Source organism: Eptatretus burgeri, chromosome 8, assembly GCF_056783735.1.
Source record: "Eptatretus burgeri isolate ZD-2024b chromosome 8, Ebu_testis_v1, whole genome shotgun sequence".
NCBI classification, from domain to species: domain Eukaryota; kingdom Metazoa; phylum Chordata; class Myxini; order Myxiniformes; family Myxinidae; genus Eptatretus; species Eptatretus burgeri.
Window position 1 is genome coordinate 41946091 of NC_140968.1, and position 21776 is coordinate 41967866.

The 21776-nt window shown below is 42.0% G+C and overlaps 1 protein-coding gene across 2 annotated transcripts in view; it reads left to right on the forward strand.

Moving 5' to 3' along the window:
• The first annotated feature begins 5551 nt into the window (after positions 1–5551).
• Positions 5552–21776, forward strand: part of PSMD14 (proteasome 26S subunit, non-ATPase 14) — a 169486-nt gene continuing 153261 nt past the window's right edge. Inside the window, exon 1 of one of the 2 annotated variants that reach the window (XM_085891748.1) lies at positions 5552–5772. The gene's annotated coding sequence lies outside the window, so the exon portion shown is untranslated. The remainder of the gene's footprint in view (positions 5773–21776) is intronic. The other variant, XM_085891749.1, reaches the window with a different exon arrangement.

Consider the following 21776-nt stretch of genomic DNA (forward strand, 5'->3'; position numbering starts at 1 on the left):
ATGGTGAAAATGTTTCATTGTTGTATATGGATACTGATAGTTTTATCCTAGATATAAAAACTGATGATGTTTATGAAGATATGAAGAAAAATATTGGAGTATATGATACAAGTAATTTCAGCAAGAAGAGTGAGTTATTTTCCAAAAAGAATGAAAAGGTTATTGGTAAGTTTAAGGATGAGTTGGGTGGAAAAGTAATGAGTGAGTTTATTGGATTGAGAGCAAAGGCATATGCTTATAAGTATGGTGAACAGATTGATAAGAGGTTAAAGGGAATAAAGAAATATGTAATAAAGAAATCAATAACTTTTAGAAATTATTATAATTGTTTGATGAATAAGAAAGAAGAATATAGGAAAATGAATACAATAAGAAGTTATAAACATAACATATATAGTGAAGAAGTAAATAAAAAGGCATTAGGAGCCTTTGATGATAAGAGATTTATTTTAGATAATGGAATAGATTGTGTTCCATATGGATATTGTATGATAGAGTGTATAAAATAGATTATGTTTTAACGATGGGAAGATGGGTTAGGGTTTTTCAAGGACTACCGTCGTGATTTTTCTCAATATATAAATGGTTAAACCAAGTATTAATCAAACTAAAGAGTGGAGAAAATCTCAGTCTTGGTATATAAATGGAAAACATAATGAATGTGAAAAATATCAAATAAGTCTTATTGAAAAAATAACTAAAACAAAGGTAAATAAAACAAATAAGCGAATTAATTTAAAAACTAGTAAGTTAGAGGATGTAAAGAAAAAAATGAATATCCTTGAATGGACTGAAAACTTTGATGGTTATCAATTGAACAATGAAAAAACAATTTACTATAATCTCAAAATGATATGTGGCTCAGGAGGTGGTCAGATGAGAGCATTAAGAGAAGTTTATCATTTCGTAATGGCACAAATGGGGTATCTTAAAAAATATAAAGATTCAAATGTTTTGTTTGTCAATATTTTAGATGGGGATTATTGTGCAAAGAAAATTAAACTATTGAAGGAATTTGAGAATGAACAAATCTTTATAGGTTCAATGAGTGAGCTGTTCAACCCCCAGGTGTTCAATTCAATGAGGTTCAACCTCCAAGTTAAAAGGGGATACAAATAAATATACCTTGGGATAAAAAGGGGATTTATTTTTAGGGAAAAAAAATATGAATCGCTGAAAATCCCGCATTCATTTACATGGGGAAAAGTGAGCCAGAATCAGTATTCTTACCCTACTAGTAACGCATACAGAACGTTTCGATAACTTATAGATAACTTATACCAACGAATGCTTAGCGTGTTGTTGGCGTTCACAACGTATGCTCAACGATAGTCTAACATATGCATAGCGTGCGGCGTATCGTCGATGATCACGTGGCGTAGTCTATTAATAGGCTGTCGCTCGACGATTCAAATCATAACCACACTAGAAATCGAAGTGTCAACTTCACCGTCATGCCGAAGAATAAAAAAAACCCCCAAAAAACCATGAAGTCTGGAACAGAACACTGATGGGTTCCTCCTGTGGAGGCCATTTTTATATTCCAATTCCCCAAAACGCTGCCAATACGCCATTATACGGTAGCTGTAAGTTAGAAACACGTTCAGTAAGTTCAGTAGTCATCCGGAAGACGTCAAATACGTCTACATATGTCAATATGCGTTGGAGATGCGTTACTCATAGGTTCAAAGCACGTTACTCATAGGTTAGAAATAAGTTTCGGGTACGCTAAACATTACCTCGACGTGTTTCGACTTATGAGTAACTTACAAGTAACGTGTGTTAACGATCGCGTAACGTGCCTACAACTTATGGCCAGTGTATGCGGAAAGTGTGAGTCTTATGCTGGCATACGTCGAAAAATTTTTGAGCATGCTAAAATTTGTCGACGAGCTCGGCGTACTACGACGTATGCCAGCATGCTTCAGCGTGCTCTTAACGTATACAAAGCTTACTCATAACGTAATCGACGTGTGCCAGCGTTTTAGACAAATTTTTCATGTCGGCATACGCTGGCTAAATCGTCAAGGTATAGGCCCGGTCACACCTTGACGTTTTAGCCAACGTATGCCGATTTTTGAATTTTTTTTCTAAAACGCTGGCACACGTTGAATACGTTATGGGTAAGTTTTGATAACATTGAGAGCACGCTGAAAAACACTGCCATACGTCGTTGTACGTTGGCTTTAAACGTTGTACTTTTCGGTTGTCCTCAAATTTTTTCATGCTTGAAATTTCACGACGTATGCCGGCGTATGACTCACACGTTCCGCTACGCTGGCCACAAGTTGTATGCACGGTCTGCGATTGTTGACAGACGTCAACACATGCTACTTGTAAGTTAATCATAAGTTGAGACACGCCGAGGTAATGTTTAGCGTACCCGAAACTTATTTCTAACCTATGATTAACGTGTTGTTGGCACGTTACGCGATCGTTGACACACATCGACAGACGCTACTTTTAAGTTACTCATAGGCTGAAAGACGTCGGTATAATGGATCGTTCTTGCGTCAACGTCCACGGCCACGGCCAGGACACTTATTTGCAGCATTCTTCAAACTTTTCTTGGGCATGACGAGGATGTTCACACTTCGATGTCTAGCTTGGCTATGATTCCAATTGTCCATCGGCAGCGTCTATTTAAAATAGTCGAGTTTGAGCGTTTTAACACGTTCAGAAGAAACGCTTCAAATTTCCAAACCCCAGCGTCAAAAAACAAAGGCGAGTGACAGCAATTTAAATCGTTCATTGTAAACAATGAAAATAGCTGAATGGTACCGTTTAAAAGTCGTTGAGTGTAAAAAAAATCAAATTGTTGAGCGCAAGCGTCTACTTTCAATAGTGGAGATGCAGCCATTTAAATCGTTTAGTGGCAGCCAATGAACCTACCCGTGGACACGTGGACGCAAGGACGATCCATCATAACCCACACCCTCCCCCTCACACTCACCTACTACTGCCAACATGAACAAACTACTACTAATACTAATACTAATACTAATACTGATACTGATACTGTTACTGCTGACATGGACATCGACTCAAAAAGGACTCGAAAACACTGTTGGGTTTCCCTTTTATGAGCAGCATTTTTATATACCAATTCCCAAAACCGCTGGGAACACGTCTTTATATGGCAGTTGTAAGCTAGAAACACATTAATTTATTTTTTTTGTCGACCGGAAGACGTCATTGGAATACGTCTACATACGTCGATGTGTGTTGGGACTACGTAAAGAATTGGTTCAAAGCACGTCAAACATAAGTTAGAAATAAGTTTCGCGTAAAAAAGACATTACCGCGACGTGTTTCGACTTATGAGTAGCTTATAAGTAGCCTTTGTGGACGTGTGTAAGCGTTCACATATCGTGTGTACAACTTATCCCCATCGCATGCGGAACGTGTGTCATACGCCGAGTACGTCGTAAAATTTTGAACATGTTTAAAATTTCTTGACGTACTCTACTTACTACGACGTATGATAGTGTACTTTAGCGTTCTACTCACGTATACCAAACTTACTCATACCGTATTTGACGTGCCCCCAACGTTTTAGACACATTTTTCTTAGGTCGGCATACGCTGGCAAGATCACCAAGGTGTGACCGCGATGTTGACACTTCCATTTCTACGGCAGTTATGATTCGAATCGTTGTGCGTCAGCCTTTTAATAGGCTACGTCACGACATCGTCGGCGATGTGTGCAACGCGCTATGCCGAAGTTAGACTATCGTTGGGCATCGGTTGTGTAGGCCAACAACAGGTTCAGCAATCGTTGGTATAAGTTATCTACAACACAACGAAACGTTCTGTGTCCATTACTAATATGTTATGCATACGACCAACTCGTTATGAATACGTCCGAATCTTAAAAAAAAAACATCAAAAGTTCAACGTAAGCCAGCGTTTTACATACATTTTAATACGTTGCCATCGCTGGCTAAAATGTCAAGGTGTGATCGGGCCTTAAGACAGCCCCTTTAGCTTGGGCTTGAGATGGTTTTTGTGGAACTGGAATCGAGGTGTTCCTATTCGGACGTGCCGACGTGCACAAAATTGTGCTTCTCTTGTAGTGGGACACACACCAGGCAATCCGCGAGCGGCACTCCACACCAAGGCCACACCCCAGTGTAATGGCTTTGTGCGTCAATCGTCCTCACCGATCCAACCAAGAGCCAAAGGCCAGCATCTTGTTTCACCATGCTAGCCCAATCACCTCAACACTAATTCAAGGATCGTTCAGTCCTCCTTGTCCCGTGCGCTCACCCTACCCTCTCGCATCTCCAAACAATGCGTCCCGTGCCTCCACTCTGATCACAGCTCTACAAAAATGCACATGCCCTGAATTCCCACCTCTGACTCTCTTCCAAAATCAACTCTGTCTCATGCGTTCCTCATACTGACCTCGTGCGTGCGCTCTGCCAATGTTTCTTCTCTCCAAATCTACAACGTGTCTCCGCTCTGATCACGGCTCTCGACAAATGCGCAAGCCTATTGAGTCCGATGCCTCTCAAAATGCGCCATCCTTACCTTCCTCTTGATCACACATATATCCTCCGCTTCCGGGGTGTGGCCTGCTCGCACGAAACCCAAGAAGGTGGGGTTTCTGCCTGCTCGGCTAGCTTCTAACGTCATGCCTTCAATCATCGCTCGGGTGGGGGGTGGGGGCGGGTATGACTTCGCCTGTTGTCATACTTTGAAGATGGGTCTTTCTGCCACTTTGCACATTTGCCTGTTTTAGGGACGCGATCCCCACCTTTATTGCCGATCTTGAAATATAAAAACATTGCGAAAAATCACAGAGGGGTGATTACATTCTGGGGAAGCTTATTCTTAAACCCTAGCTAATTAACACGACACCACCCCCTCGCATGGTGACATGTAACACTTAATCTCACAGGTTCCCTACTTAGATACATCGAGATGCCTCCTACACGTCCACCGACCAAGCAACTCCACACAATGCTCTATATTCCCAATTAAGTTCCTCCATCTACCCCCACAACCGTAACAGTATTTAAGAGAATCCTCAGATCCCTGCTGTTGAACGAACACCAGGTGGGTTGACTCAGCTTGTCATCCTTCCGAGATGGGCAAAATGAGTACCAGTGTACTGGCAACAAAGGGGGCACTGCATCAACGGCACAGCTGCGCCTGCGGAAAAAGATGCAGCCAGCAACTGCAGGCTGCATACGAATACATAAATAAATAAAATAATCCTCAGCGCACTTAACAGATCCAGATAACCTGCATATACCGGCAGGATGGTAGTTTACAGTCGGGATGGGACAAGAACCCAGGTAGTCAGATCACAGGCAAGAAATTACCTCAAATAAAATTTTCATTCAAATCGTCAATCATGATTTGTCTGTAAAACAATGATCACTCACTCTCACCTCCTTCAACACTCTCCCAATCACCTTTTTTGCATCAACTCTGTGGTGTTTTTTTATTTAAAAAAAAAAAATCGGTCACATGGTGTGAATGAATTACCTGACGTAGAATATCAAACATACGTTGAGCGGTGTATAAGCCTATAATCCGATGCTATGCTTTTTGCTTGCGTGCTATTTTCTTTACAATCGTATATTAGAATACAAATTAAACGGACGTGTTGCATTGAAGCAGTTTATTTTAATTGAGGAAATGGACTCGAGAAAACTTACGTGCAATTTCCCAGCGTGCTTTTGGGTGGTGTTTGGCGAGTCATTGAGGACTGCCGTCGTTTGAGAGATTTCGCTGTTCTCTTCCGTGATTGGATTTCTTCAGGTAAATTCACTTGTCTGAGCATTACCTGGAGCTGTTCTCTCTTTTATGTTTGTAGTTTGGTGATAATTTATTGACCGTACCTTGTTTTCCTTCACTTGAGGCCTACTTGATGCTTGCCTCGACTAGTCATCGGTGCGGGATAATAAGCATCAGGTGCTCAGGAGGTGTTTGTTGCAGTCTTGGCTCGTGTTGGATGTCTAGGGTTTCTCGAGACGTTGAAATCTGCCCTGCATCGCACTGGAAACATCAAAAAACGAGAGGGGGAGCACTCGGTAGAGTGCTCCGCCGCCAGTACTGCTGGGTCACTTAAGTGAACCTGATATCCTATTCATTGTAGGTCAAAACGGATCACTACTGAACCACGATTGAATTAACTAAACTAGATCGACGCCCATGTAGAAATGGAAAAAAAAATAAAATCGAAATTTTTTTTTTTTAAAAAGTTGCAACTTTTTTTTCTCTAACAATTTTTTTTTGGGGGGGGGGAGGTTGGAAATCACTAAAAACATGTAGAAATGCAAAAAAAAAAAAAAAAAATTCAAATATTTTTCAAATAAAATCGAATTTTTTTTGAAAAAAAGTTGCAAATTTTTTTTTTCTCCAACATATTTATTTATTTTTTGGTTGAAAATCACTTAAAACATGTAGAAATGCAAAATCAAAAATGAAATTTTTTTTTAAATGGCCGCCAGAGCCGCAATATTGGACTTTGGACCGAGTCCAAAATCTAATGGCATGATTCTTAGACCATACATAATCCCCCCACCAAGTTTCGTCGAAATCCGTCCAGGAGTTTTTTCGTAATACTGTTCACAAACAAACAAACAGACTAGGGTGAAAACAATAACCTCCGTCCATCTTCGATGGAGGAGGTTAAAAATCTCCACGATGGGCAAGATCCCAGCTGGGGATACAAAGAGTTCAAAGAAATAAAATAAATCTGTTTGCTTTTTGATGAACAGATCATGTGACCTGTGAGGGACAGGGCAAGCTTATGATTGATTTGGGGGTCGACTGGAATGATGTGCTGAAGACCAATATTGAGGAAAGGTGTTCATCATGGTGTTGTATTTTAAATTATTTAAATATGTTTTGAGAGACATCAATTTAAAGTTGAGAATATGGATTTGGAAAGTCTATTGTTTTTAAGAGTTATTTTACGACTTGAGAATTATTTTTGTCCGATATTGTTCTCATCAACGGAGACTTTGGCTTGTACATGTCGGCCAATATAAAACATTCCTTTTGTACTTTTCTGAGCCCAAGTTCAGTGGCTGTTGCCACTTGGAAAAGTATTGTTGCAAGTTCGCGCCCGCCGGCGTGCGGACGGCCACGTGACTCGAATCGCGGCACGTCGCTCACCGGACGGACAATTCAGTCGTGACCCTCTCGGACCAACGCGGGAGCTAGTCACGGGTGGGGGTTTAACCTCACCACGATCGTGCCAATTGCCCACCCGCACAGGATAGGGTTGCTCGCCAAATTCGATCTACCTAAGTACCTGCGCGAATGGTCGACCGGGTGATCGCACCACGCCACAGGCCGACTCCAGACACGAACCGCTTAAGCGGTCCGTTCCATGCTACAGTGATAACCGAGCGGTGTTATCGTCGGCCTCGACGGTTCCGATTAATTTTCGGGCGTATTAAGCCCACTACGAACCCTTTACGTGAAGCAGGATGGAGGGTCAATTCAAAGGAAGGAGACTAAGCGAAACGGGAAAACAGTTCAACACAGTGCACATTTATTCCGCGGCACACGGAAAGCACGTAAAAACAGCCACAATAATCAAAATGCACAAATAAAGCAAAAGCAAGAGTTAAACCGAATACGCGTACACACGGCAACACTTACACAGTTCTACTTTACAGACGGCGCCGACACACATTTACTCAAAAGCAGGGAGGGGCGGCACCCCACCCCTCCCTTGGCGGCACGTGGGGGGGGTGACATTCCACCAGAGAAATCGGGGCGGGAGTTTTCCAACCGTCATTCTTGTTTACCAGAGAAATCGGGGTGGGAGTTGTTGTTCCCCTTTTGTGTTCGTGGAGATGTTGACGGTTGCTGGCGGAGTGGTGAGGATGGTGTGGTTGTTGAGAGGCAGGTGTGGTTGTGGTTGGTGGTTGTTGTGTGATGGTGGTTGAGACGTGGTTGGTTCAAAATAAAGATAGAACAGAAAAACGCCGAACTCAAAGCGTCGCAGCCCGAATGAATCACATAAATTCCCTCGAGACAACGGATTTGGGGCTAACTACACATGTACTTAGAGATATCTCGCCTACAGGCCCTTCATGGTGTAATGTGAATTTCCACAGCCGTAACAGTATTATCAATTTCAAAACTGTTCGGAAGGAAGGTGCGAATGGTGTCTGAGCTGTCTTGTCTGGTTCCATCTTCAGCCTGATTTATCAACAGTCGGATCGGTGCTTGGTAGGTAGGACGTTGCATTACAAAGTGAACCATCTTTCAGATGGACATGAAGCTGAGTGTCCTGTCTGTGAGCATTAGCTGGAAGACTTTTAATTTTTATTTTTTGTGAAGCGTAAACAAGTTGTCGCTGGCACTTTGAGCAAATTTCAAGTTCCTACACCTTCAGTCGTACATCAAGTCTGCGGAGCAGTTTCGTGGTATATTTGGGCCAAAAGCTTTCCACTTGACCCCACAAATATGCTGGGATTAATTGGGGTTGTTAAAGAATCTTGCAGTCTATGCAGCATCTCCTTGTTGTCAAAGATGCCGATCAACAAGGATCTACTCAAGGCTACATCAATCCTTGATCCTGTGGTGAGGCAGCATGAGACCACACAGTACTACTTCGCCAAACTACCATCATTGCCCACCAAATTTATGAAGGATGAGGACATGGATGACGATGATATGAAGATCAGAGCATATGGCGATGATGACTTCTTGTTGGGATCACTTGCCTGCCAAGTTGAGAGAAGCTGGACCTGTGGTTGGCTGGAGTGAAGAAAAGTGAGAGATATCCATTTCTCATATTTGGTGTGAAAGCCATACTCCGCTGTTTCCACGGCTTCATGGTGGTGAGTGTTTTCAATGTCATGATGAACATCTTGGATGATCCATCCCCAAACATGAAGATAGAGATGTACAGTGAAATGTAGACAGTTCATATGAGCTATTGTGTAAGGGCATGACATCCATTGAGATGTTTTACTATCCTAAGCCAAAGTGGGCCAAGGTGAACCCTACCTGGTGCAAAAACTTGTGTCTGGCATATTGCACAAACCAGGACCTCAAATAAGTAGTGCTGTACCTGAACCGATTTCCCAAACTCAAACTTGGTAAGTTTTGCTTCTGAGTCAAACTGGGTTTGGTTGTCAACTCGGATATTTTTCTGTTGCATGAAATGAAGTAATTGCAGTGTTTTGCAAGTGTGGCGTAGAAATGTGCATTCACGTATCATAGCACATTTCTCTTTGTTACGTTTCAAAGCAAAATGATGTTCCTGTAATCGGGTACTGTAACTGTTACCTGTCGAGCTCTGTTGGCCCTGAGCATGGCTCTCACGGCACGGCGAAGTCCACATAGCATTTAGACTTGATGAGTTGATGCGAGTCTTGCTTCGTTCAGTAAGAATTGAAAAACAATATCAAGTGGCAGCCCTGCAGAGATAACAATTAACAGCATTTTGTACTCATTGAGGACTGTTGAGATCATTTTAATTGTCCTATTCGGTAGTTTTATGTTGAAGGGAAAAGTTGTAGTGAGGACATGGCAATCTTCAATATGACTGCTCCGAATAACATTGCATATCTTCGTTTTTGTGAGTGTTATTACCCCGCGTGTGAAGTGCAAAGTGGCGTTAAGCAATTGGTTCACTCTGTCAGTAAACGAGGAACTATTTCATTTTAATTTAATATTATATTTTGAATACTACTGAAGAACATGAATCGAAACACAAACCTGCAGTTCAGCAGGACTTTGCTTTTAATTTTTTTTGGAATGTCATCAAGGACACAAACCAGCACGAAGGATGAATTTAACATGATAAATGAGGTGGTGTAAAAGAGTGCATCAATTGCGGTAAACTTTCGGGGAATCTATATATTAATACTGAAGGACCAATTTTGTGCTCCTCCTCGCGGTCACGTCACGTTTTTCTCGGTACTGTGACCTGAGAAGTTTTGACACTGTGTACGTCAAAGTAGACACGTGCCCAAATCAGGGGACTTCTTCACAAGGAGTAGTGTACACCAAAAATGTCGTGTGGAAGGACGTTTTGTAGGCCTCATGAGGTAAGGCCATGGAGTACATCAACTGGGATCCGGCTCTTACGAGAGCCGCCACTGGTTGTCATATTGGGCTCATGGAACCGAATCCGTCTGTGACGGGGTTTCGGCTAGTTATTATTATTTTTCTCCAGCCATAACTTTTATTTAATTTGAATTATATACTTGAACATTGAAGAACACAAATCTTCTGATTAGCACTTCCAAAACCTCTAGCTTAGCAGTACTTGGACAAAATAATCATTTTATACCATATCTGCCAATCCAATTTGCTGCTATTGCTCAGCATTGGGGAATATCAAGATTCAGACATCACAGCTTATAAAATATCGATAATGCTTGGAAATGCAAAGCAAGAGTTAAAAAACCCTTTCCATGCCATTTTTCTCAAGACTATTGGGGGGGGGTGGGGTTAAGGTCTCCAGACTATTGGGGTGGGTTCTCAAGACTATCCAACTATGAGGTTTGTGTTTCAATTCATGTTTTCAAGACTAGTGGGTGGGGGTTAAGGTGTTTTAGGAACTCTCGTTGACGATGTAAATGAAGTAAAACACATGATAAAGGATATTGCTTAATGTAGTTTTTGTTGTTGGCGTCATGGCTATGGTTATTGTTACCTCCGCCACCGAAGGTGGTGGAGGTTATGTTTTCACTCATGTCTGTCTGTCTGTGAGCAGGATATCTCAAGTTGTGGACGGATTTGGATGAAATCTGGTGGACACATTGGGTGTGTGACAAGGAAGAATTGATTAGATTTTGGTGAAGATCCACATCCGGATCTGGATCTGATAAATTTTTTTAGAGTGATTCTTCACCATTGAGTGATGGCTAAAAACAATATGCAGCATGATATTCTAAAAAGTCATATATGGGTTATGATATGACACAACTATGTTGTTGAGTTTGTTTGGCGACAAGACCAAGAAAATTAGATTTTGGTTCAGGTCCGAATTCAGATCCAGCCTATCGGTGTGATACAATATGTGAACTGTTCAGCTTGGCAGAGGTATGCGCTCTACCGAGTGCTGTTCGAGTTACCTCCGCCACCGAAGGTGAAGGTGGTTATATTTTCACCCCATTCTTTGTTTGTTTGTTTGTTTGTTTGTCTGTTTGTGTACAGGATATCTCAAAAAGTTGTGGATGGATCCGCATGAAATTTTGCGGATGAAAAGATATGAAGAAATTGGAAGCCTTTTATTCTTGCCCTGATTGAAAGAGCGAACACAAAAAAAACATTTCTTCACAGCAAAGATATCGTAGCATATCCTCGGTTCAAATTGGGACGTTGGTTCATTTTACATTTAAATTGGTACGTTGGTCCCTTGTGAGTTTTTAAAGAGAAAATAGTCAGAAAAAGACGGCTGTCTCTCTCACTTCCAAAAATAAAAAATTAACTGGCGTTTGAAGCAAAAACATGTTCACGGCCTACGTGCATACATAATACATCAAATGTGGTGGTTATATAGCTCAGATAGATTCCAATTGCACTTTATACCACTTTATACCCTTATACTGAAGCATGAGGCCGATACTTACCATTACAAAGGTCTGTGACGCGATTGGCTCCAACCTTTCAATATCTTATGATCATTTTAATTGTCCTAATCGGTAGTTTTATGCTGAAGGGAAAAGTTGTAGTGAGGACGTGGCAATCTTCAATATGACTGCTCCGAATAAATCTTTGCCTTCACGTAAGACCAACATGGCGGCCGAATGATGCCTTTAATAAGCAGAAGAAGTGCTGCACACAAACAGATGGACGTACCGGTCGGTGTATTCTTTTATTTAGATCGATGTGTGGAGCCGTGTCAAATTACTAAATCGTATTTCATAGCAGCAAATATATCGCAGCGTATTTCTTAACAGAAAAAAAATATTGGGAGCAATTGAAGCAGCGGTTGGACTTGTACATTGCTCAGATTCAATTTTTTTTAATGTAATTGGAAAAATATAATTATTTTCCTGGACATTTGGATTAATTTGAAACAACTTTTTCTTCATATTTTTTTTCTCTCCGAGGAGCGTTTTCTGTGTATCAGGGTGGGACAAACAGAGAGACAGGTGGCATTAGCCTATTATTTACACTAGCAGCGTACCTGCCCAACGGGCGATCTTGTTGCAAGCATGCAACATGCTCTTCTGATGCAAACCTTTATTTGGGTGGTGTATAGGCAAAATAAAAAAACTAAACTAGCTGAATACCATGAATGACGCACGACGTTGAATGAAAGCTAATTACCTTCGCATTCTGCGAAAGGTTATGTTTTGGTCGGCGTGTATTTATTTATTTATTCATTTATTTATTTATTTATTTATTTATTTGTAATCTTGTGATTCGTATAACTCAAAAAGTATTAAACCGAATTGCATGAAATTTGGTGGGATGATTGGTTATTAGCCAGGAAGCATTCGATTAGATTTTGGGATCGTTCGGGTCAAAGGTCAAGGTCACGAAAAGGTCAAAATCGTCTTTTTACGATAACACAGTCAATTTTTATTCAATTTGCATGCAACTAACGCCAAAATGTTCAGAATTCAACGCCTCATCTTGTGATATGCAATATGACACAATGACGCCCATACTCTTGTTACCGGTTAGGGGTCAAAGGTCAGGGGGGTCACGACCTTGAAAACGAGATCACCTTCTCTTGTTGAAACGTTGTATTCACCGAGCTTGCGAGTGAAGACTCGCCAAAACGACGTGAGTTGATTGTTGTTTAGTCCGTAGCCCCCAAAAGTCGGGGGGGTCATGACATTATAGATATGTGGTTTGTGTCATAAGACCATTCATATGAAACCAGTTCCCCACACTCATACCAAGAACAAAAAAAGTGGTGGCGGCGAAGGTATGCGCTCTATGAATGCCCGTTCTAGTTACCAAATGATATTGATACTTGGGCAGCCGATTACCAGACAATATAAACGCGTCAGGCCGCTCGAAGCAAAGACCTCCATTCTACAGAGAAATTTATTTCCAACGGCATCACACTATTTTCAAACCCATGCTCACGTCCGTTAAATAAATACTCTGAATTCTTGTAAATCATGGCTTTCTCCACAAAGTGTTGGTATTCAACAGAAAGGACCCGAGGACCACCGAAAAGTTCATTCTCTCGCGAGACAAGGCGTCCCCCAGCTTGCGGTCTGGTTAAATGTTTTAACAACATTTTAAAACGTCCGTTTTGCGCCGGAATTCTTTTGGATACTTGTAGAGCACATCACCAAACCTTCATAAATATAAACCAAGCTCGGATAGACGTCACCAATAAGCAGTCCCCCAGGGGGACACGGTACAAGGTCAAGCAGTGAATGGAAAGCATGTGGTGTTCCTTTCAATACCCAACGGTTATTTGAATTGAATACATTTTCCTCATGAAAAGCGTGTTTCTGCTCAAATTTTACTGAAATTATCTACGTTAAGACTGTAGCGACATCAGAAGGTCCCAAAAGTGAAAACAGAAATCTCATCAGAAAATGGGAAACCTTCAAGGACCAAATGTGGAGAGTGCAGAGTAAGTCGATCCCAATGAGGTGTAAAACTAGAAGTAGAAAGAGACCAGGGTGGTTGAGCAGTGAGATGAGGAATGCTATTAAGGAGAAGCAAAAGGCATTTATCTATCTATAAATCCAGGTGTGTGTGTGTGTGTGTGTGTGTGTGTGTGTGTGTGTGTGTGTGTGTGTGTGTGTGTGTGTGTGTGTGTGTGTGTGTGTGTGTGTGTGTGTGTGTGTGTGTGTGTGTGTGTGTGTGTGTGTGTGTGTGTGTGTGTGTGTGTGTGTGTGTGTGTGTGTGTGTGTGTGTGTGTGTGACCGCTGTTTCTCGATAACCACTGGTCCGATCTAATTGAAACTTGCCAGGTATATTCCTTGGGACCTGAGGATGTGCCTTTTCAAGGTTTGATATTCATCGGACAAGTGCTTCGCAAGTTATGGCTATTTATTTACCAACCAATGACAGGACATGTTGCTGCGTAGGCGTGGCCGATGGGGAAGAGATCCTCAGCCACGTTCCCCATTACGGGTTACAACGTATGGACTTCCGGATGGTGATGACTTACTGTATTCTAATAATTTCTCGATTTCTTATGTGCATTTATAGATAAACACAATGCCCCAATCCAGTCGTCGTTTACGAGAACGAAGGAACGGCTTGTGTAGTTGTTTGAAAGTTGTTTTTTTTTGGTTTGCACGTGCGGCAAACCCAACTCGTTGGGTTTAAAATACAAGGACTGGAGTTAGATTTGTATCACTATCGAAGTAAACAGAGGCAAGTGAAGAAAATAACTCGGCAAGCCAAAAGAGAGTATGAGAAGGACATGGTGAAGAATATAAAACAAATAACAAGGCTTTCTTTAAGTATATCAGGGGAAAAGAACAGGTTAGGACCAGTGTGGGCCCATTGAGGAATAGCACCGGGAGAGTGGTTAGTGATGAAAGTGAGATGGCAGGCTTATTAAACAGGTATTTTGCTTCAACTTTTACACAAGAACAGTCAGGAGAATTGCCAATAGCTGAGAGTATCTATCGAGGAGGTGAGGAAGGGCTTTTACAGAATATCCAGGTTGGAGTGGAGGAAGTAAAGGAACAGCTCAGTCATCTCAGAGTAGATAAGGCTCCAGCTTCAAGTAATATGCAACCAAAAGTATTGAGAGAGGTGGCTGAGCAGGTAAGCGAGATGTTAACGGATATTTTCAATTGTTCACGGGAGTCAGGACAGGTACCAGAGGATTGGAGAGGAGCAAATGTATCAACATTATTTAAGAATGGATCCAGAGAAGAATTGGGAAACTATTGACCTGTTAGTTTAACTTCAGTTGTGGGGAAGGTGTTGGAGACTTTAATTAAGGACCAGATGAGGAACCATTTAAACAAATACAAACTAATTAAAGGTAGTCAGCATGGGTTTACCAAATGTAGTTCCTGTTTAACAAATCTTTTAGAGTTCTATGAAGCAGTGTCTGATTGGGTGGATGAGGGAAAGGTAGTGGACATGGTATATCTAGACTTTAAGAAGGCATTTGATAAGGTACCACATCGGACGTTGTTAGCCAAAGTGAGGGCTTGTGGAGTGGCTGGTCAGGTAGCTAATTTGATTGCAAACTGGCTTAGTGAAAGGAAGCAAAGAGTGGCTGTGAGTGGGAGGATGTCTTGCTGGGAGGATGTAAGTAGCGGGGTACCTCAGGGATCAGTACTCGGACCATTACTATTCAATATTTAAATCAACGATTTGGATAATGAGGGAAAGAGTAAGCTTTCCAAATTTGCAGATGACACAAAGCTTGGAGGTGAGGTGGATAGCAGAGGGGGTGGTGATCAGATGCAGGAAAGTATTGATACTTGTATAGATTGGGCAAAAGATTGGCAGATGAAATTTAACCTGAGCAAGTGTAAGGTGTTGGGGATGGGAAAGAACAATGAAAATAGAGATTACAGGATGCAAGGGGTAATTTTTGAGCGTGTCACACAGAAGAAGGATCTGGGGGTGGTAACCGATACGGGAGGTAAGCAGGCAGCACAGTGCCAGGTAGCTATAGGTAAAGCGAATAGGGTTTTAAGCTGTATAAGGAGGGGGTCAATTATAAATCAAGAGGTGGTGTTAACATTGTACAGGAATTTAGTGAGGCCCATCTAGAATATTGCGTGCAGTTTTGGTCACCACAGTGTGTCCTTCCGGAAGGACATAGATGCCATTGAGAAGGTTTAGTGCAGGGCTACTAGATGGATTCCAGGTCGAGCTCGACTCAGCTATGAGGAGTGGTTGAAGGAGACAGGGCTTCATTCACTGGAAAGGAGGCGGTTACGAGGAGAAATGATAGAGATGTTTAAGATTATGAAAGGTATATATAAAATAAGTGCAGATGAATAATTCAACAGAGTAGACAGTGATAGAACCAGGGGCCATAGCCTGAGAGGAAAGAAGAGGAGAGTTAAGACCGTAGCAAGGTAGGGGACTTTCACTGAGAGAGTAGTTAATGCATGGAATGGTCTCCCTGGAATGGTCGTGGCAGCAGAAAAAGTAGATAAGTTTAAATTAGAATTAGATAGGTACCTGGAAGTAATGGAGATAGAGGGGTATGGGGATGTTGATAAGACTTTTCGGTAGTTTGAGTATTGATGGGTGACTGTGTACGGAGTGCTGTTGGTGGGGGTCTTGTTAGGGGGGGTTGTGTGGTTGATGTGTGTTTTTTAACCAAGCCCATTCCCCCTCTCCAAGGGGAAGAAAAAAAAATTACAACAAGAAAAATTAATACAATCCTTTTTCTTTCTTTCATGAAGTAAAATGATCTTGGGTTGGTGTGGTGTTCACACAGGCATGATGGCTGAATGGCCTCCACCTGTGTTGGATTTCCTTGTTGTCCTTGTTGAATGGAACTTGAGATAGCCTCGTGAGGCTGCACGGAAGCCAATGGAAGCTGCTCCTCCGTGCAATGCATTCCACACAGACCGAGGATACAAAACATTCAAATTTCACAAACCTTGATGCAACCGAGTGTGAATCGACATTGGTGACTGCGAAACGTGAAAACTGAATTTAAATTGAACTTAAAAATAAACAAGTCAAAAAGCCCTGCTATTGACAGAGGAGGAGAAAACAATTTGAAAACCCCTCCTCGTGACAGAGTCAAACGTCTGGTAATAACCCGGTTACGTGCATAAAGCAAAAACATAACCTCCTGATTACAATTCAAAACACCTCACTGTACTTGAGAATGTGGGGACAAGAATGCAGGACTGTAAATGGTGTTGACTTGTAATACCCTCCCCCACCTGGAGGCAGTGCGACACGATACACATTTGCATCCCACACCCCCACCCCTCTCCTCCGTTCTGTTCTTACATATCGCACCTTGGCTGCCAGGTAGCTATCATTTATTGGAGCATGGCTGTGCCACTCATGCTGTGCCCCTCCAGCAGTACACTGGTACTCATTTTGCCAACCTCAGAAGGATGACAGGCTGAGTCAACCCCACCTGGTGTTAATTCTGCTTGTGGAGTTGTAAATAAGTGTGGCGTAGTAGTTGCAGTCATGTATGAATGAATGATCTTCCAAGATTTTTATTCCAAAAAAATTCTCAACTTTAGACTTTTCAATAACCTATGCTGCTGATGCTGTGCCCTGACCTCAGAACGATGACACACTGAGTCAACCCCACCTGGTGTTAATTCAGCAGCCAACGGGGCTTGAGCTCGGGGCCCTAGGATCCCAAGCCAGCCACCCGAACCACAAAGCAAACACCAGGCTTATCCCTCCCCCAAGGACTCTGTCATGATATAAACACCCCATTACATTAATTGGAGTCATGCTGATCCTATGTAGCAAGTCTAGATGTAATCAAAGCAGTGTGACAAACAAGCAAGCAAACAAACACCCCAACACTGGTCCGAGAATTATCATGAGGATATATAAACGCCATTGTGTGTCCATCTCTGGCTTTGTTTCTTACGCATGGCCACATATTTTATGTTACCAACTAAACTCGGGGTACAAATACAACTTTGTGTGTGTTGGGGGGGGGTAAGATAGGCTTTGTGGCTGCAGCCTCACGCAGGGTGGTGGGAGGTGAGGTGGAGGTGTAAATTCTTTATGTAAATGTGTACAGTGTAGCGCTACCTGGTAGTTGTGGCAGAGGGTATTACAATTTCCTCTTTACCCTGGCCAACGCTGAGGTTAAAGCACTCTTTGCATGGGTAAATTTGGGGTAAATTTGTCCTCCTTCCCTTCTTGCCCAAGTTTTTTTCCCAAACAGGATAACTCGTTTGTTTGTCAGCGAAGTGATGGGTGGGCTCTTCGAGTATATTTCATCGATTTCTTCCTTCAACCCTGCTGTTGGTGCCACCCCCTACTTTTCCTTTTGTGCTGTTGCATCCCGATCCATTCAGTGTTCTGGCTCTTCCACGAGCCTTGACTCTGTATCTATTGGAGGGGAGGGGGGGGGGAACTTTGGCACCATTATTGGTAAAACTGATTTTGGTTGTTCTGTTACTGTTGCAATTTTTTGTATTGTAATTGGTATTCTATTCTGGTTATTGAATGCTTTTTAATTAAGTGACCAGCTTCTTTCTTCCACTTTACAATTTCTTGTGTAAAATGTTCTTCAAATGTTTTTTTCTTTTTGACCTCTTTTCATCTGTCCCAGTTTTGGAAACCAAAGAGGTCTTTGTCCCATTAATTTAAAATGTTTTTACTTGCCATGTAATGGAAAAAAAATTAAAATTAAGTAGTACTTGGGGAAATGCCTTGAATATATGGCAAAGCAAAGTTTATTTATTTATTTATTTATTTTAAATTTTTTTAATCTTGACGTTTCAACTAAATTTGTGGATTTCATTTACGTATTGCATTGCAAAGTGAACTCAACTATTCAAGGAGGGCTGTCACTGTCAGGGGAAACAACAGCCATGCGGAGGGAGAAAGTAGATGGAGACGGACAAACAAGGGATGCAGGTTACGATGAGGGGTAAGGGAGAATGCAAATGGTGGACAATATGGATACGTAAGCAAAATTGTGTTTGACCAGTTTGTGATATTTGCCAAGGTCTGAGTAGAGGGAAGAGGCTGCTGCCTGTCTGTCAGAAGGATGAGACATGTCTCGGCAGAGAATGGAGTCATCAGCAAAGAGATAAAGAGGATTTTCCAGAGACACAGTGAGATCATTGATGAAGATTAGGAAGAGCACGGGGCCTTGAACACTGCCTTGAGGTACTCCAACCTCGACAGCGAGAGGAGATGACAAGAGTTCCCTTGAGAGCTACAGGTTGTTTAAGAGAGTGGAGGAAGTCAGTAATTCAAGAGTGGAGTTGGCCTTGGATTCCTTTGGCAGACAGTTTGGAGAGGAAGGCAGAATGCCAGACTGTATCAAAAGCTCGAGATACATCCAGAAAGACTGCCTTGATCTCCTGTCTACCATTGTTGGGAGAGTTGAAGCAGCATGTCCAAGGCAGAATGACCAGGTTTGAATCCAAATGAATGATCTGAGATGAGGCTGGTGGAGAAAAGGAATGATATTATATGGATTCCATGACCTTGCTGAAGATTGGAATTGCAGTAAGCTAATTGGGCTGTTGTGAAGGGGATCCGTTTTTGCACCTTTTTATGTAATGCTGTGATGTTAGCTGATTTCCAATTTCTCAGGTGGGTATAAGAGACCAGTCCTGAAGTGTTAAATAAAAATTCACTTTATGATTCATGTCACAAAAAAAATATTCAATTCATCACAATTTTTGACCCACGAATACATGGGGTCAACAGCATTTGGTATCACTCGGCCGGGGTTTGAACCGCCGACCTCCCAGACTCGGAGGGAGTGCCCTAACCATTACACCACCAAGTCTGGCAATGTCCTCGGCACCGATTCTGACTGGTCCTGTTGCCTGATGTGGGTTTAGACATTTTAAAAGTTGTTTTTCCACTTCCCTCGTGTTGATGGTGATTGGCTGCTCTTGTGTATCGGATAGAACAGATGGTTGTTGGTTGATTTGATCACTTTGAGTATTGATGTCAAAGTGGCAGAAAATCTGGTTCAGTTCATCAGCAATTTTTAATGTTCTTTTCTGAGTCGCAAAATTGAAAAGCCGCCTTTTTGGAAAAACCTGTGATATTTTTAACACAGCCCCAGGCATCTCTGGAATTATTGGAACAGAAACTATTGTGCAGTTTCTCCTTGTACCCTTTCTTTGCTTTCTTGATAGCCGATGAGATTTCTGTTTGTTATCCCCACTATTTGAAAAATAATGGGAGCATATTGTAATCGGCTGCGTCAGTCCGTCCGTCACGTTATTAACCTCCGCCATCGAAGATGGACGGAGGTTACTGTTTTCACCCGTCTTGTTTGTTTGTTTGTGAACAGTATTACGGAAAAACTCCTGGACGGATTTCGACGAAACTTGGTGGGGGGGTTAGGTATGGTCCAAGGATCATGCCATTAGATTTTGGACTTGGTTCGAAGTCCAATATGGCCGCAATGGTGGCCATTTTGAAAAAATATTTGAATTTTTGTTTATGCATTTCTACATGTTTGAAGTGATTTCCAACCCCCCCCCCAAAAAAATTTTGAAAGAAAAAAAAAATTTTTGCAACTTTTTTTTCAAAAAAATTTCAATTTTTTTTTTTTTTTGGCATTTCGACATGCGCGCCGATCTCGTTTAGTTTATTCAAACGTGGTTCAGTCGAGTCTGATCCGTTTTGACCTACAATGAATAGGATATCAGGTTCACTTAAGTGACCCAGCAGTATTGGCGGCGGAGGTTTTGTACTCGACCGAGTGCTCCCCCTCAAGTTTCCTCTGAAACGGTTGTGCGGAAATTCAGAAAGCTTGGTAGTTATTCAGCAACTTTGTGTCACCACATGGCATTAAGTTGCAAGCACAGTGCCATTTTTGGCCCCACCCCTGGGGCTGGGTCAAAAGGTCAAATACCACAAAATGCAATTATGGGCACATTTGAAAACTTTTTTAAAAAAAATTAAACTTTGCATATGCAATCAACATTGGGGGACACATGAAATATGTAAACATTTTTGGATTTGAACCCCGGTTCATGCCCCAGGGGGTGGGGATGTAGGCTCATTGGGTCAAAATGTTGGGGGGGGGGGTGGGAACTTAACTCAAAATTTGATAATGAGTCCATTCCTGGTGGAACATCTTGCCATCTTTCAACTTTGCTTTCGGTGAGAAGCGTGGGGATTCACGATGGCGCACCATCAGCTTCACTCCAGTTTAGTTTAATATGGTCTCCTTGCATGTCATTTCTAATCAAGTAATTTTAATTATTATGTTAACCACAGCTTGTTATTAGGATAATCTTTCACAGTTTTTGTGGGTACATGGACCTCCTCACAAAATGTTCTATAGCTGTTCATCAATATTATCAGCAGAAGCTAATAATGTATTCCAGTCTGTTATGTCAGAGCATGTTTGCAATTTGCCAATGACTTTTTGCTGTTCCACCTTTCACACATTTATTGCTGGGTTTCTCCTGTTTCAATGTTTGACGACACTTGGCAATCATGGCTACCACATTATGATCAGAGATACTGATGCCTGGATGATTGAGTGCTTTGTAAGCATTTTTCACTCAGCAATATCAACGGTCCAAATGTTCTTTCTGTTAGTGGCACTGTCAACACGCTGAGTAATGGGGCAGAACTTCTCATCTGCAGTGATTGAAATCTCACCAGAGGCATTATGTTTCCGCGTTGCCTGTGCGTCCGTGATAGGTTTTCGCGACCTTAATCCATGAGGGTCATACTACCAGAATCAGTGGAGTGCGGTGATGCAGTAGAGAGAACCTGTAATGGAAACTTGTGGGTCCAGGTTCAGACCATCAGCTCAGCCAGTCAGAGGGGCTGCCAGGAGTACAGGAGGTCAACACCCTATTCAGGATACTGTTGCAATTGTGGCTGCTTGGGCCACCGGGAGAGGGAATGTTGGGCCTTCCGTTTCGAGGATGCATTCAAGAGCATGCAGAGCATTTGCAAATGTCTACCTCCATCAAATTATGGATCTCTAATGTCCATGTCAAATTGGAGTAAAGTTTAAATTAGAACGACTTTGGTTTCGGTGACTTTGCCTAAAATGCATTTCACTTATATGGAGCTCAATAGTTAATACAGGTGTGTTCTGCAATACAATGGAATACATTGAAAGTGCAGCTTGCTGTCAGGCCAATCTGAGTGGTTTGGTTGTTCGTGTTCCCATGCCATACCCTCGCTTGTGATGCAGGACTCATCAGGGTCAAATCCGATATACCATATGT